Source organism: Giraffa tippelskirchi, chromosome 12, assembly GCF_054371585.1.
Source record: "Giraffa tippelskirchi isolate mGirTip1 chromosome 12, T2T-mGirTip1v1.2.pri, whole genome shotgun sequence".
Lineage (NCBI taxonomy): Eukaryota > Metazoa > Chordata > Mammalia > Artiodactyla > Giraffidae > Giraffa > Giraffa tippelskirchi.
The window spans coordinates 144690666-144704153 of record NC_137286.1 but is presented as its reverse complement, the minus strand read 5'-3'; positions in this window follow the sequence as shown (position 1 = coordinate 144704153).

The following is a 13488-nucleotide window of genomic DNA, read 5'->3' as shown; positions in this document are numbered from 1 at the left end:
ATATAATCTAGAATAAAGAGAAGTGTATGTGGCTTAGTGCGCTGGAGGTACATCATGTCTTTCAGCAGGAAGAGATCTATTATGAGAGAAATAACCCACAGTTGTCACCTTGACAACTCTTTGGTCCAGGGATGTCTCCACCTGATGGATGGGCTCTTATTAGCTAAGGTATGCTTGTTGCTGGTCTTGTTCCACTTGCTCAGAAGCTGAAAAGAACATTGATCTTCTCTGGTGCTCTGTGACAACCTAAAGGGGTGGGATGGGGTGGGATGTGGGAGGGAGGTTCAAGAAGGAGGGGACATATGTATACCTCTGGCTGATTCATATCGATGGATGGCAGAAACCAACACAATAGTGTAAAGCAACTGTCCTCCAATTAAATATATCTTTTTAAAATATTAAAAAAAAAGATGAGCCATCTCGTCTCATTGGGTAGTGAGGAGTAAATAAAGCAATGAATATGAAAGCACATTGAGTGTTTAAGGTAAAATACAACATTTCTTATTCTTCTCATCACAAGGGACAGATTTTCCATTAGTTAGAAGGGCTTTAAAGAGCCTTCAGGAGGCTGTTTCTTGAGGCATTGTTGTCTATAGACACATAGAATTTGGGGGTTTGACTCTTAGATGATACAGTGGGTAACCTTGCTTCAATTGCCCAAGGAAAGGCATTCATCTCACTAAGGGGACTGAGTAATGACACCATAAAACATACTTGCAGACGGCTCTAGTGAGAAATATTAAACTCAGAAGGGACATGGGAAATCACCTATTGCAGTGGAAGACAGTTGCTTTAAAAATTGTCGTGGAGGCTATTGATCCAACCAGAATGGTAAGAAAAATACATGGGAGCTGCATATACATTTATATATGTAATTTTACAAATATCTTTATAAATACATATTTCTGTATACTGTATAATCTCTGTGCCAGAGGAAAAAAAAAAGAAAACAATTAGCATTTAACATATAAAATAACTCCAGATTGCAAATGTGATTTCACAGAACCGTGTTAGTGATGGGACAGTTTAATTATGCTTTTCATGCTAGAAGGTATGGTATTCAGTGATAGATGATCTCCTATCCATATACAAACTGTAACTCTTAGATTATTCTAATCAATGTTCTGAAAAGATACCAAGTAATTTTTTCCCCAAAGTTTTTCACATACTCTCTAGGGGCAATTTGAGAGTGAGTTGCATTTTTCTCTATCAGTAACAGATTTTTTTTGAGAAAAATATCCCAGGAAATATGCTGATTTCTTTATAAACATTATCTCATTTTATTCTTCCAAAGGAACGCTTAAAGTAGATCTTACTCTCAGGGACAACTGAGTCTCAGACAGTTAAATATCCATCCTTAGGTCACGTGACCAGTGAAGACAGCATTAGAACTGACTAGTAGGGTGTTTGATAGCAAAATCCCTTGAAGTGAAGTGTGAAAGTCACTCAGTCGTGTCTGACTTCTTGTGACCCTATGGACTGTAGCTGGCCAGGCTCCCCTCTCCATGGGACTCTCCAGGTGAGAATACCAGAGTGGGCTGCCATTCTCTTCTCCAGGGCATCTTCCAGACTCAGGGACTGAACCCGGGTCTCCTGCATTGCAGGTGGATTCTTTACTGTCTGAGCCACCAGGGAAGCCCATGACCCTAAGGCAATTTATAAGACTGAGTCTAGTAGATTGTTATCATGTCAAAGAAGAACTTTCAAAGTATCTGTGGAGAAGTGCCAAATATTGCTTTCATTGTTTAAAATTTCCAGCCCATGGAGGAGTAATATTTTTGTAAAATATAATATAATGTCACTGCTGTGTCCTATTGCTATAAATATTCCTAAATATTTTCATTGTGGTTCTGTTATAAACTGTCCACAAACTGGTTTTAGTCTCCTTTCAATAGCATGAACTTAAATTCCAATTTGGGATTTCTCAGCTCTCACTTTCTAGAAGTTTCTGATATCTTTGAATTCAAGTTGTAAAAAGTTTCCTCCAGGAATTTGATTATTTTCATTCTTTGCAATAACTGATACAAAATGTCTAATATAATTCAAGAGCACCAGAAGGTTTTATTATCAGTGCTCCAAAAATAGCCCCACCAAATAAATTCTCTCAGTTGTATTAGCTTTATGGATTGTGTATTATAAAACAAGATAGTTTATTAAAAATAACCATTTTGACTTAGATAGGTTTTTCATCATTCTCCAAAATGTTATGGGGGTGGTTTTAGGGCTTATGGTATTATTTATAACAAGAGTAAGAATTCTTTATATTGTGCTGTGGTTCTATTTCTTTCTTGATCCTTAGAATTATCTTTTCCTTCACATAATTTGATGAAAGTCTGAAGTCTGATAAAATTACCTTTCACCTAGCATGGATAGTAAGAGTACTGGACAGCTGTTTAGAGGAATCTACTAGTATTACTAGTAAGTCTAAATTCAAGAGTCCAAACCATGCCCTCTGGGTTTCTATTTTGAGTAAGTATTAAAAAAAAAACAATAAAAACAAAACACACTTGCGCTGTTCAATTTAACCAAGTATGTTGGCTAAGAGCAGGTTATCATTTATCTCTCTGAACCAGAGATGACAAATTTATATGACCACAGGGGGCAGGTAGTAATTTAAATGAGTGAGGGCTTCTGGTTTAAAACAGAAGATCCTAGCAGTGTCTTCACTGGATGGAAAACACCCCATAGAAAGACATTCACATTCAGTATTGTAAAGCCCTCTCTGAGGCAAACACAGGTGTCCTGGCATCTTCGGTTAGTAGCATTTCTATTTTCACCCTCCGTATGCATCAGCAGTGTGAATTCTTAAAGCTTTAAAATAAATACAAACAAATCCTAAACCATTCAGTTTCATCTAACATAAAACTGTTTTTAATTTTCTGATTTACAAGCTACTTCTCAGGGTTTCCCACATTCAAATAACCACCCCCCCACCTTAGTTTTGAGTATCATACTGATGAGAGGGGAGAAAATGCAAAAATTCAAAGCAGAATGGGAAAAGGGAAAAGCATTTCAGACTAAGTCCCAGGGGCAGGACCAGGCAGCCCCTTTCCATCGAGGCTACAGGGTGTTGGTTTAGTGTGGGGTTGGGGTGTGCGATGGGGTTGCTGGGGAAGTGGGGCAGGGGAGGGCAGAAGCAACTGAAGAAGTGCTTCTCCTCACATATTAGACTTTAGAAATGTTCACTACGTGTCAAGCACTGTATTGGTCACTTTCCGTGGAGTATATCAATTGTTACTTTGAACAACTTTGTAAGCTAGATACTCTCACTTTCTCATGAGATGAACTGTGTTTTCAGTAGGGATGCTGAAGTATACTTAGATTTTCTGTGCATCTTTACCATATTTATGCATAATTCATCACTTCTGGCAGCAAATACTAAGGATGGAAGAGATTTTTGTACATGGAGTTCCTATTTACCCAAATCATGGCTTACTTTGTGTCTCTCCCTCGAGATCAGGGTCATGCTTCCCTTCTCTTTGGAGCCCCTGAGAGTGTAAGTTTCATGTGGGTAGGCACTGTCCTGTCTAGGTCACTGACGTGTCCTCACGTCTAGGGCAGCATTTGGGCTTCCCAGGTGGCTCAGCAGGAAAGAATCCACCCTGCTTTGCAGAAAATGCAGGAGACAAAGTTTCAATCCCTGGCTCAGGAAGATCCCCTGGAGGAGCAAATGGCAACCCACTCCAAGATTCTTGTCTGGGAAATGTCATGGACAGAGAGGCCTGGCGGGCTACAGTCCCGGGGGTAACAAAGAGTTGAATGTGACTGAGCCCATGGAAAACAGAATGATATCTACCTCATGGTAGGATCTCAATATCATTTGCAAACGGTGCACAAGTGAATAAATCGTTCTCATTTATAGGTGAGGAATGGGAAGACCTAGTAACCTGATTAGCGTCACGTGGCTCAAATAATCTGAATAAAACCCACTGTTCTTAACAATAATCTTAAACTCTGTGCAGTGAGGATCTGTGAATCAGAATAATTACTTGTGTGAATCTGAACTCAACTAAAGATCCTGACAACAGTGAGACTAGATGGTCCCATGGAGGATTCAAGGTGTGGCAGGCACAAAGCCCAAGGCTGAGCCTCTTTAATAAAGGAAGCAGGAGGATTAGAGAGACTCTCTCCAGGGCAGATGGAAAGCAGGAGAGAAAAGAAGCGTAGTCACAAACTACTTTACATTTTCTAGAACTGGAGAATGAGTGTTTACGGGAGTGTCCAGCAATTTCTTCTTCATCCCTGGCCAAAGGTCAGTTCCCTATTTGACTGCATCACCCTCTGTAACCAGATGACAACTAAGAAAGGAGAAAAGAAGGACATCATCAAGTGGCCAGCTTGTCTAGTTGAGTCAAGCTAGGGAATGCCAGAACGTTCCAAAGCTCACGTCTCCCCAGGCCCTGTTTGAAGTCCAGGCCAGAAAAGAGAAGGGTCCTTCTCAGGGTAGGGGGGCCCAGGGTCCCTGACCCACCATCCTGGTCCAGCCTGGATAACAAATCTAGGCCTGGCGCTCTGAAGTGGATTCCAACTTCCGCACTCACTTCATTTCTGGAGGCTACTCTGTATTGTCTCGGTGGCTGCCTTGCCAGCTTGTCTGCTCTAAGACGACCACTTTCATTTTCTCAGCAGCTGTTTCAGTGCTTTTCTCTCGTAATGCATTTTGGATCTGTTTTTAATTTTGAGTAGATCATAAGCAATTAAAGCAACAAGACCATGTCGTTCATTCATCTCTCTCTCTCTCTCTCTCTATATATATATATGTATATATAAAACCTCTTACAGTTTGTGGCGTGGTCATCGTATGCTGTATATGCTCGAATGTTGATAGATAACTTCTCAATTGAATAAATCCCTCCCTTCAAGTCAGTGATGATAGGTGAGAGATACATAAATATTAGATAGCTAGATGGTATAGAGATAAGGCTTCCCAGGTGGCATTAGTGATAACTTGCTGTCAATGCAGGAGATGCAAGAGACAAAGTTTCCATCCCTGGATCAGGAAGATCCCCTGGAGGAGGACATGGCCACCCACTCCAGTATTCTTGCCTGGAGAATCCCATGGACAGAGGAGCCTGGTGGGCTACAGTCCATGGGGTCGCACAGAGTCAGACATGACTGAAGCGACTTAGCGTGCACATGGTACACAGACAGATAACCAGGTAGATGGTATAGCCTGGCCTGACTTTTCCCAGGGAATAATTCATACCTGCTGGAAAATTACCTACCTGTGAGGAAGTGAACTGTCTATTATTAAGGCAGAAAGGTATCATTGACCAAAGAAAGAGGTTACTTTATTATTTTTCCCTGAAAAGAAGTGTCTTCTAAGAGTGGGCAATTTATTTCCAGGGACTAGTTTACTCAGAGCGAGTATTACATATACAGTAAACATCAATTAGTTGATATTGGAGCCTAGACAAGATATAGTTTCAACTTTTTCAGAGCCTGCATCCTGAAACATACTTTAATCTGCTTGAAATTCACTGGAGAATCTAATACGAAATAATAAATATTCAGGAGTCAAACCAATAGTGTAACACAACTCTAGAAAATCTTCCTCTCTCCCCCTGACAATTTTCTTTTGCAGAAGTATTTAGTTAGTGTCACGGGGTCAGAGCTCTGTGTTAGATTGGAATACAATGCATACTGAACCTTCACGCCAAACACAGCCTTTATCACAAACACCTTATGGAGATTGAATTGCAGAAGAATTAATGTTAGAGATAATAGAAAGCTTGAAAGCATGGTTGTTTGCTAAAAACATTGTCACTCTAAGCTCAGTGATTCTTTATGCCAATTAATGATTTCAGGATGATTTATTAGGGCATCTCAAGTTCACAGAAAGTTTTCAAAGCACAGAAACATCTCACTCCACTGTCATCTCTGAAGCACTAGAAATGAAAGCAAAAAGGAAATGCTTCCACCAGCTTCGTTAAGAAGTTTATTGAACTGCTCATTTCAACAGCAGGATAAAAACAGAGAAAATAGCTCTCAGAAATAAATATTAAAAGCTCATCCTCCTAGACCTATAGAGGAGAACAGAGGGCTAACAACCTTTGATATAGCTTGGGAGACTCTTCCTCAGTTGGAAATGCACCAAAGGAAATCTTTCCAAGAAAGAAACATTTTTCTATGAAAGAAAGGGAAATTTCCTAAAAACCCATGAAAACACCCAGTGTGAAATAATAGGAAAAAAAATTAAAGGATGCATCATAAAATAATATGGCCTACGAAATCAGCAGATTACAACAGAGAAAGAAAAATGTCACCTCAGTCATGTTAATAAAATAAGCAGTGAAATTAAATACTATAAATATGATTTCTCACAGTCTTTAAAAAGAAAATGATTCAGAGGTATTCATTGTCTGAGGCTTAACTGTTTCCAATAATTTCTCTTTCTGTGAAATGCTATTATTCTACAGCTCCGTCTGGCTTGGGTCTTGACCTCTAGGGGTGAACATGATGCAAAAAGCAGGGCTTTGCAAGCAAATGAAATCAAGTTCAAATCTCAGTCCTGCTTCATGTTATAGGACTTTGGACTGATTCTCAGTCTCCATGGTCTTGGATTAATCATCCTCAAATTGGGTGAGCCGGTTTGGGCTGGTGGTTGAGAGCCGGGGTTATAGAGCTGGACTGACCTGAGCTGAAATCTGTCAGTACCACCGACCTACGGGCAAGAAGATCGCCCTCTAGAGAAGCCTGCATTTTCTAGTCTGTGATAAGGCTACTAAGATGCATCTCTCACAGCTGCCAGGGTTGAATAAGCCAACTGGAAGTGTTTAGTTTAGCATGAGGGACATAGTAAGTGCTCAGTAAATCAGGCCAACATGAGGTCGGTGATGGAGGTGAAAATTAACTGGTGTACCTCATGCGAAGCTCTTGAAAGCTGGCAAGCTCTGAGTAAACAGGAATTCTCTTCTCCTATCTCACTATTTTTGTCCAATACATAAGGTGCTTGATGGCAAAGGTCAGAGGTTATTGTAGCGCCTATTATATATAGATAATTAGTTAAGAAACCACATACACTCACTCTTGTCTGACTCTTTGCCACCCTGAAGATGAATTTATCCAGCCAGCCTCCTCTGTCAATGGGATTTCCCAAGCAAGAATGCTGGAGCAGGTTGTCATGCTCTCCTCCAGGGGATTTTCCTGACCCAGGGATCAAACCCGGGTCTCCTGCTTTGCAAGTGGATTCTTTACCACTGAGCTACTGAGGAAGCCCAGTTAATGACTGACTGGATAAACACACACACACACATACCCCTTACAACTGATTGGAACCTATATGATATGAATCATTCTTACGTCTATCATCTCATTTGCAGAGAAGGCAATGGCACCCCACTCCAGTACTCTTGCCTGGAAAATCCCACGGACGGAGGAGCCTGGTAGGCTGCAGTCCATGGGGTTGCTAAGAGTCGGACACGACTGAACAACTTCACTTTCACTTTTCACTTTCGTGCATTGGAGAAGGAAGTGGCGACCCACTCCAGTGTTCTTGCCTGGAGAATCCCAGAGACGGGGGAGCCTGGTGGGCTGCCATCTATGGGGTTGCACAGAGTCAGACACGACTGAAGCGACTTAGCAACAGCAGCAGCATTTCATTTGAGTCACCAGTGCCAAAAGCATAGCCAGCCATTCTATGAGGTAGAAACCACCAGCATAGTTTTCCTCATCTTTCAAAGATGGTTAGGATTCAGGATAATTAACTTCACTGGGTGCGTGACATGGCTGGCTAATGGATCCAGTGCAGCCGTCACTGAATTAGGTATGCTTCCTATGATCTCACGCTGATCTCTCAGAAATTCTAGAATTTTGAACAGAGGAGTTGTTGCTTACACGTTAAGAAGCAAAACTCTGGTTAGGAGCACACCAGTCTGTCTGTTCAGTCATTCAGTCGTGTCCAACTCTGTGTGACCCCGTGGACTGTAGCCCACCAGGCTCCTCTGTCCATGGGATTCTCCAGGTAAGGATACTGGAGTGGGTTGCCATTTCCTCCTCTAGGGGAATCTTCCCGGCCCAGCGATAGAACCTGCATCTCTTGCTTCTCATGCATTGGCAGGCAGATTCTTTACCACTAGCACCACCTGGGAATTCCCAGTATCAGAACTCCTCCTAAAAGACAGTTTGGGAAAAATCCACAACAACATTGGCAGCGCTGCAACCCTCTTTTCAGGAGACCCTAGCGTTTCAGTGGCCTCAGTCAGATTCCTCAGAAAACCTTCTCCAAAGACAGGACCAAGTCTAACTCTGCTCACCATGCACAAAAACTGAGTCTTTTGATACCAGGAGAGCATAAGACGTATCGAGCTTGGATGTTCCTTTTATCAAAAGGCAGGAAGTTTTTTACATCCAGCTTCTAAAAGTCTGCAGATGTTATGGGGCCAAAAATGGACTGGAAGAGAGGAGACAGACGATGTGAAACAGAGCTGCTTCTGTTGATATTTACAGAAAAGGTAATGTTTCTATGTAGTGAAATTGAATCCAAAAGGGCAGAGAACTCTGGGACAAAAATGCCTCCCACCCCCAGCTTCCTCTGCTTGTGAACCTTGTTCTTTTCATGTGAAGTCAGTTTGCAAAATTCCTGCCTCCTGACTCCCCACTTCCCTTCCTGTCTTAAGCTCTGTGGATTAATGTAACTGACAGTCAGAGCTGGGCAACCAGGGACCACAGGTGGCTCTTGCTTGTAAACAGAAAGTTAAGGTGGTTTTGCTGTTTACATGGGGTGTATGAGCAGATCACTGGGCGGATTAAGTAGAAACCTCTTCTTCCTGAGAAAGGTCGGGATCGTGCAAATAGGAAAGGTTCTTTCCAGCTTGTTCCCACACCCTGAAAAACACCACGCCTGCCTAGCATACAGATCATCTCCCCATCTGATTAGTGGGAGTTAATTAATTGTGTTATAGTGGGTGCCCTTCTGATCTTCTTAAAATGTAGACATTCAAGAGAGGGAAGAGAGCAAAAAGATCTGGGATTTAGAGAAATAGGAGAGGAAAATCTTTAAATTAATTTGGAAGGAGACAATTATTGCCCTAAATAAATGGTATGATGTAAAGTCTTGGGATTTCCTAAAGGAAATCAACCCTGAATATTCATTGGAAGGACTGATGCTGAAGCTGAAGCTCCAATACTTTGGCCACCTGATGCGAAGAGCTGACTCTTTGGAAAAGACCCTGATGCTTGGAAAGATTGAGGGCAGGAGAAGAAGGGGACGACAGAGGATGAGATGGTTGGATGGCATCACTAACTCAATGGATATGAATCTGAGCAAATTCTGGGATATGGTGAAGGACAGGGAAGTTGGGGTGCTTCAATCCGTGGGGCACAAAAAGTCAGACACAACTCAGTGACTGAACAGCAACAACAAAGTCCTGGGAATGCTGTGCAGTTTCCTTTAGATCCATTCTTTGAATAGGTAATATAATTATTCAAATACAGAGATAACGGAAATCTGGTGAAAGAAAAAGAAAAACTGAGAATAGCTTTCCAGACTCAAACAGTAACTCAGCTGCTTTTGGAGTGGTTTGTAGCATCACAGAAAGAAGATAGGCTTGACTGAGACTTGAGTCTTATATAAAACAGGTCTTCCTCTGATGATCATGTCTGTGGCTTTGGGGAGTTTATTCAGCTTGTCTTGCTTCGCTGGTAGGGCTGCTGATTTTGCAACAGGTATGCAATAACTCATGAGGAGCTTTCAGTAAATGGAAGTTCTCCTTCTTCTAAGATAGGGGTCCCCAACTTCTGGACTCTACTGTCTGATGATTTGAGGTGGAGCTGATGCAATAATAATAGAAATGAAGCTCACAATGAATGTAAATGCATGTCAATCATCCTGAAACCATCCCCTCTCCCCTCCCCAGTCCTTGGAAAAATTGTCTTCTGTAAAATCAGTCCCTGGTGCCTAAAAGATTGGGACTGCTGTTCTAAGACATCCTTCTGTGATGAGTCATTCCTCCTAACAGCATCATCATTTTGCACAGCAGAATGAGATGTGCCCAGAGTGTTTGCTTCATCTGATCTTTTATACCCAGTTGTGCAGTCAGCAAAGGATACAGATATGCTAGAAACCTTTGTCCCTCTGAGCAACTTAGTTGTGAACTGTCATGGCCAGTTCTCAAGGAATCTCCTCACACTGCTTGGTTCTGCTTCTCTCCTATAGAATCTGCTCTCTCTTGTTCATGTAAATCATCAAAGATAACTTAGGAAACTGGATTAATCATTTTGTCTGCATATCTTGATCCAATGAACTGGTTCATTGCCTGTTGCAGACAGTGATGCCAGTTATTCTAATGAAAGCCTAAAATAGTGAATGAGCAATAGAGATGTTAGTAACGCGAAGTGGAAACAGCTAAGCATTAGGGTGTGAAGGCGAGCACAATGTCTGGTGCAGTCATTATGGGCTGAAGTATGCTTTTATGCCAATAGATCAATAAGGAAGGGAAAGAAAAATTCAGCTGGAAATGAACAAATGGTAGGGATGAAAAATGGAAGACGTGAAAGGCAGTGCTGTCAGCTCTCACAATGACCTTGCAGGCTGATGGAAGGCAGAATTCTGCCGACTCTGTGGGGCTATCCCAGTCTGCCAGCCGGAGGATGGCAAGACACCGCTAAAGCAAACATGCTGAGATCAAAGGACACCCGGTGATCACATAAGGAGGACCTTTGTTCCTGTCTACCTTCCTGGGGCTGCAGATTGTAAACAAAGACTGCAGCCTTCACAAAAGCGGTCCTATCCACTAGGATTTTCAGGCTCCAATTAAAGGAGTCCTCTGGAATTGAAACTTCTCAGGGGTATTACATCAAAAAATGATCACTGACATCTCTTCTCACTGTCTTTCTGCCCTGTCTGGCTACTCTGAAAAGGAAATTATGAATTCTGCGTGTGAAAGAGCTGTCTGGGAGAATGCAGAAGAAAATATATATCAGCAGTTTTGATTCAGAGAGTCCGTACATGTCTCCGGAACCTGCATTTTCATAAACATCTCAAGGGGAAGTGATGCAGGCTGTCTGCGGACCACGATTATAAACAGCACTGCTCCGTGGTCCTTGCTGTAGCTGGCTTCTCCAGCCTCAGTCTTACTTAGTTGAACTGGTCATTCCAGTCTCATGTCATCTTCCAGAGCTCCATTTTCATTTCCTTGCTTTCTCCAACTCAATCAGACTTTTGGTTCTGATCACTTCTGGCTTCCCTGGTAGCTCAGACAGTAGAGAATCTGCCTGCAATATAGGATACCCAAGTTTGATCCCTGGGTTGGGAAGATTCCTTGGAGAAGGGCATGGCAACCCACTCCAGTATTCCTGCCTAGAAAATTTCATGGACAGAGGAGTCTGGCAGGCTACAGCCCATGGGGTCACAAAGGGTCAGACAGGACTTAGCAACTAAACAACAACTCATCAAAGCAGTTGACATTAAAAAAAGAGAAAAGTCAGAGAAACTGCCACAGTCAAGAGAAGTCTAAGGAGATGTGTTGACTAAATGCAATGTGGGAATCTAGATAAGATCCCAGAACAGAAAAATGGCACTAGCAAAAACTAAGGCCTTGAGAAGAAAAATATGGGCTTCAGTTAAAATTGATGTGGCAGCATTTACTCATTAATCATAGTAAACTATTAGATTAATATAGCAAGCTAATAAGAGGAGAAACAAGGTGTGGAGTATATGGGTACTTTGTCCTAGCTTGTCAATTTCTCTGTATATTTAAAAAATAAAGCTTATTTTAAAATGGAAGAGATATTCTTTAAAATTTAGCAATGGAGAAAAGAAATAGCATTTTAGTCCATTCTGCCTAAACTGTTAATAGAAACTATGAACTCCTATTCATCTGTTTTTTTTAACTACTGAAAATTTCAAGAGGGCATTTTAAATGTGATATATTTTCCCCTGTTTAATATGGTGGTGTGTTCCAGTGGGGAGGCCTTAAGCTACCATCACATTAGACACTTGACTTCCACAGACTCTTTCCTCTAAACATATGTTTTGAATACTTTTTTTCTCTATTTGACACCCCCCCCTGTAGTTTTGCTCCCTGAATTCTTTTGTTGTCAAATTTTAAAGCCAAAATTTGAATCCCTCAACAGTACACGTAATAATTTAGGCTTCACCAATTAGGTGTGTATTGAAACGGTGTCTTCTAATTTAAGTGACACAAATGATGTTACCTCATTTAGGAGAAAAGGCAAGATCATCTCTATGCTCCAGGAGGATTGAGATATATCAGTACAATGTACAAGTTCAGTCTTGCTATATTAGACTAGTTTACTAAAACTCGCTCTGTGTAGGTAGTAGAGATATTGCTTTTAAGAGAGACAATAAAAATTCTTTTAATAGACTAAGCTTACTGTACACATTTAATGATTTTAATCTCCAGTGTACACTTTCATATTATAAATGTTTTTCTATTAAAAAGCACAAGTCAAGATTGCATGTTTTTTAGTGTAGAGTTAAGGAACCATGGAAGAATCTATTTTTAGAAAAATGTACATTTTATTTTGCTGTAAAATGTACATGTTATACATACAGAATTAAAGTGTTATGTGTCTTTTTTCTTTTAAATGTACTAAAAGCCAGAGAGGAGATTATGATTATATGTTGATTATTCCCAGATTCCAATATCTAGTCTTAAACTCTGACTCTATTGCCTGAAGGCACGTCTCTTTAGGTTAGATCAGATCTCATTATCACCTTCTTACTCAGGGCTTCACTCACCCAATCTAGCTTGCATTCTCATTTCTACTAAGAGTATCGTTCTTCTCATCTTATGATTTCTTTCTCCCATGTTGAAGGCCACATGTTCATCACCAATGCACTGATACTTGAGTTTGTGTTGCATGTTTGTTGAGACCTCTTCTATCCTCCTTGAGTTGTGTTATTCTTTAAAGTCTCAGGGCTCAATAGCCTGGAATCAAAACAGATTCAGGTGTGGGAGGGCTTTTAAAATGTATTTTCAACCCAGATAACTTACCACTATGGACTGTCCATCTTTACTTGTTTTTGGCTGCCCTGGATCTTTGTTGCTTTGCATAGGCTTTCTCTACTTCTGGAGAGCGGGGGCTATTCTTTGCTGTGGTGCGTGGGCCTTTCATCGTGGTGGCTTCTCTTGTTGCAGAGCACAGGCTCCAGGCGTGTGTGCTTCAGTAGCTACAGCACTCGGGCTCAGTAGATATGGTGCAGGGGCTTAGCTGCTCTGCAGCATGTGGAATCTTACTGGACCAGGAATCGAACCTGTGTCCCCTGCATTGGCAGATGGATTCTTATCCAATGCACCATCACGGAAGTTCCATAAGTCTTTATTTTTATTGATTGATTGATTTTAAATTAATGTTTATTGAAGTATCCTTGCTTTATAATGTGTTAGTTTCTATTGTACAGCAAACTGAATCAATTACTTTTATACATATACCTCCACTTTTTTGGATTTCCTTTCCATTTAGCTGCCACAGAGGACTGAGTAGAGTTTCCTGTGCTACACAGTAGGTTCTCCTTAGTTATCT